Source organism: Hetaerina americana, unplaced genomic scaffold (genome assembly GCF_022747635.1).
Source record: "Hetaerina americana unplaced genomic scaffold, ioHetAmer1.1.p SCAF_47, whole genome shotgun sequence".
NCBI lineage: Eukaryota > Metazoa > Arthropoda > Insecta > Odonata > Calopterygidae > Hetaerina > Hetaerina americana.
This window is the reverse complement of record NW_027287063.1, coordinates 3,338,989-3,343,521: the sequence shown is the minus strand read 5'-3', so window position 1 is coordinate 3,343,521 and position 4,533 is coordinate 3,338,989. Positions and strand designations below refer to the sequence as shown.

General features: G+C 43.6%; 1 non-coding gene across 1 annotated transcript; it reads left to right on the top strand.

The window, feature by feature from the left end:
• Positions 1-980: 980 nt before the first annotated feature.
• Positions 981-1,062, top strand: TRNAS-UGA (transfer RNA serine (anticodon UGA)). The gene has a single exon. It is a non-coding gene; the product is annotated as a tRNA-Ser (tRNA).
• Positions 1,063-4,533: the final 3,471 nt, after the last annotated feature.

The following is a 4,533-nucleotide window of genomic DNA, read 5'->3' as shown; positions in this document are numbered from 1 at the left end:
CTTTTCGGTCTGCAGTTGTGAAGTGTCTCCGAGAGTGCTGCATCGCTACGGCCACAAGTGGTGGTGCGACGCCCGAATGCGAGAAACGCATGCGGAAAACACATTTATCCTCAGAGGCGTGCGATCCGTCAAAAAGAGTCAAGTGGCCTTCCATTCCAACGGCATCAATTCTCTTTGAACGCCAAAACTCCGTCGAGTAAAAGGCTCTCGGGTTCGACGGTAGGAAAAAATCGCAGACACGTCCCCCCCTTGTGATATTAATTTTTTAGCTAAAAACTTATCCTTTTCTCTTTTGCGATACGGGACGGGAAAGTCCGACAACTTCTTTGCCGCGGCCGACAACAACAACAGCAATGCCATGGAAACGGGGGAAATTTCTCAGCACTCCGATTCGAGGAGATTGGTCGGACTTGGGGAAACTTCTGCGCAGACTTTTTCTCTTTCCCGGAGCGGACGATAAGAGTGTTTGTGCTCGGACACGACGACTGCCCCCGGGGGAGGTCGAGAGGAGCCGGACGGGGGCGACAGACGCGCCCGCGAATGTGATCGCCTAATCAAGTTCGATCGGCCCAGCGGAAGAATGAACACTTCGTCCCCCGCTTTGCATACAATATTTGCAATTGGAATTATTTGACTTTTGAAAATGAAACTAGCAGTCTATGATTCCGAATAAACTGTTAGTACTTTCGACTTAGGCATGGCGTGCAGTAGGGCAATCGACATTGTCGTCAAATAACTACACCTTGAAGTAAGATCTGGTGCTTTCCCGGTGTATTTGCTGGATGAATTTTTCTCGAGTCTTCCACCGGGTCAGGGGTTCCATGTTGGCCGACATTTCGATGCCCGACTCGTGCATCGTCCTCAGGGTTGATGGAATCTAATAAAACAGGATGGTGATAACAGGGTAGATAGACAGGTAACATCTAACCTGAGGACGATGGACGAGTCGCGCATCGAAAAGTCGGCCTGCATTTATATAAGCAGTCGTGGCCGAGTGGTTAAGGCGTCTGACTTGAAATCAGATTCCCTCTGGGAGCGTAAGTTCGAATCTTACCGACTGCGAATTTTTTCCTCGCCCACGATAATTTCTGAAATGAAGGATCTCAGGTTTTCCCGGCGTATGGTATTCAAGAAGTTCTCTCGGGTTTCCCACCGGGTCAGGTTGCAGTACACCGACGTTTCGAAGGCTGACTCTGCCATCGTCTTCAGGGTAAAGTGACTTCCCACCGGGTCAGGTTGCAGTACACCGACGTTTCGAAGGCTGACTCTGCCATCGTCTTCAGGGTGAAGTGACTTCACCCTGAAGACGATGGCAGAGTCAGCCTTCGAAACGTCGGTGTACTGCAACCTGACCCGGTGGGAAACCCGAGAGAACTTCTTGAATAATTTCTGAAATATTCATCACCCTTAAGCGATCTTATAGCTGCCGTTTCAATTTATTTCTCCTCTAAAACTGAAACCAAAACACAATCACGTAGCGCTTTACTGGACTTTAAACGCAAAGTACTTTGCGAGCACTTGGACACTGACCCCAAAGCTTTCTGGTCATCTGTTAGGGAAGTAAATGGGAGTAAACAAACCGTGGCTTGCTTAAGGGATTGTAGCAATATAATTCATACAGACAGCGAGGGTAAAGCTAACATCCTAAATTCATTCTTCCAAAGCGTTTTTTCGAATGATGTTGCCACCGCATATCTCCAAGAAACAATACATACTCCACCCATGGAAAAAATAACAGTGGACCAACAAGGAATTCTAAAATTGCTTAATGAGATTAAACCCAACAAATCCCCGGGTCCCGAAAATATACCAGCTAGGATGATAAAACATTTAGCTCCAAACATTGCCCCGTACCTTGAATTTATATTTAACAAATCCCTCACAGAGTGCAAAGTACCTAAGATTTGGAAAACCGCGCAAATAACGCCTATTTTTAAAAGTGGTGACAGGGAGGTAATTACAGACCTATATCTCTCACTTCTATCTGTTGCAAAATCTTAGAGCACATAATTGTCAGTTCAATAATGAGACACCTTGACAATATTAACTTTTTAAGTGACAATCAACACGGATTCAGGAAAACCCGCTCCTGCGAGACCCAATTAGGATTATTTACACATGATTTACATTTATCGGGTGAGAGAGGTAGGCAAGTGGATGCGATCTTTTTAGATTTTCAAAAGGCATTTGGTAAGGTCCCACATGGTAAACTCATTCATAAATTAAAGGTCGCGGGTATAAACAAGGGCGCCATAAGTTGGGTTAAAGATTTTCTTTCAGAGCGGGAACAGAGGGTAGTCCTTGATGGCGCTAGTCCCGACAGCGTTCGAGTCACGTCGGGGGTACCTCAGGGAAGTGTGATCGGGCCATTGCTTTTCTTGATTTTTGTTAACGATTTGAACCGCGAAGTGAAAAGTAAAATTAGGATGTTCGCGGATGACACGGTGATCTATCGGGAGATATCTGGGGATGAGGATCGTTTTATTCTAGAGCAGGATTTAGATTGCATTACTAAATGGTGTTCTAACTGGGGATTAACTCTAAATTATAATAAATTTTCAGTGGTAAATTTCTTTAGAAGATAAACGGGATTTGCTTATAAATTAGCTGGAGGTGACCTAGCAGTAGTTGATTCGGTAAAATACCTAGGTGTCACATTCACAAAAGACTTAACTTGGGGGACTCACATACGTAAAGTCTGCGGTCAAGCATATAAAAAATTGGGATTCATTAGACGCATTGTCGGCAAAAGTGACCCGAAGGCCAAGGAACGTTGTTACCACGCTCTTGTAAGGCCTCATTTAGAATACGCATGCAGCGTGTGGGATCCGAGTGAAAAAGGTCTCATTCGGGAAATTGAGAAGGTTCAACGCCGGGCAGCCTGTTTTGTAAAAAATTCTTACGATAAAACGCAAAGCGTCACCGAAATTCTCATGGATTTGGGGTGGGAATCATTGGAAGAGAGACGATTCAATGCAAGATTGAAATTATTAAATAAATTCAGATCCGCATGTTTCAGCACCGAGGTCTCGCAAATTATTCGTACTCTAACATACATTGGTCGCTTGGATCATGCATATAAAGTTCGGGAAATAGATGCCAGAACTAGCCGACTCAAGGACTCCTTCTTCCCACGGACAGTACGGGATAGCAACTTAAATGCATGCTCTTCCACTAACCTTATGTGTTTTGCTATAATAACCCATTCTTCCGAATGACCTCATTCGTGTTGTGTTCATCTGTTTTTAAGTTTCTCTTTCAATCCCTCGTCCCTCTCCGCGGGGGGAAATTCCTGCTACCTGCAACGTTGGGTCGCATTCCCTGCCATTTAGAGACTCCTTTGGGGGTGGAGTGTTTCGTGGTGCATTTTCATGTGGTAGTGATGTTTCTCATTCTTGCTTGTTGTGTCCTGGCTTGCGTGTTGTAGGATGTCTTTCGTGCTGCATCATGGGGTGCAGTTTTTTAGTTGTTTTGCGGTTTATGTGTTTGCATGAGTATTGGATGAAGGGATTTTTGCATGAGTGTGTGCGCTATTGTGGGTGTTATTTTCCGTGTTGTTTTTTGCATGTGGTATTTTTCTTTTTTACGGTTGGTGACCTAACACCCCCCGCCACACGCCCTTGCGGCGGCTTGCGGGGTATTATGTAGATGTAGATGAACGTCTTACCCGGTGGAAGACAGGAGAAAACTTCATCAAACTACACATTATTAACTAAGTGACAAGAAGTTCGCAGTAATTTGAAAAAATGCTGAACGTATTAATTAGTAGCCTATAAGGGTACTAAAGTACCAGTTAATGCAGGATAAAGTAACGGGGCATAAACAGCCGAGGAGAGACACCGCTTCTTATGTGGACCTTACTTATAAATGAGCACGGAAATATTATTTTGTATTATCATTAAGGGTCTCTAGAGATCATCAAAAAAACCTTTATTTAGAATGAGTGGTGGAATATTCGGATTTTTCTGTCATGTTGCCTCAAAAAACTACATGAATTAACTTTATAAATCATATTATCGTAGTTGATGCCTCCATACTGGTTATCAAACATCAAGTAACACCGATGTTGTGATAAAGGAGCGTTAAAATGGATTAAAAAATGGTGAGCAGCATTGTTTTATTTCTAAATATCTGATGAACCACGGATAAAATGGTGATTTCACAGCAAAGGTTTACATCTTCGCAATCAATAGATGTGAGTTCATTTGATCTGAAAATGTTAAAATGATAGCGCGATTCTTAAGTAAAAATTACAAATGAATATTGATTGCATTGCATTCTCCTTCATCCTCGGTTAATAAGGATGCTGTATTTTGCTGCCTCATTCGATGAAGACGTTTAAGCGCCGACTCCAGAAGTCTCGTATTTATTTTGCTTGATGATTTCATTAACATTCTTATTCCAATGATTTCACCATGGAATCCCAGAGCGAGTTTCCTTTGGCTCCCTCTCGGGCCTTCTCACGTTCGTCGGCGTAAACACACAGCCCACGAAGATTTACCCCACTCTCATACAGGAGAGGTCATGCAGAAG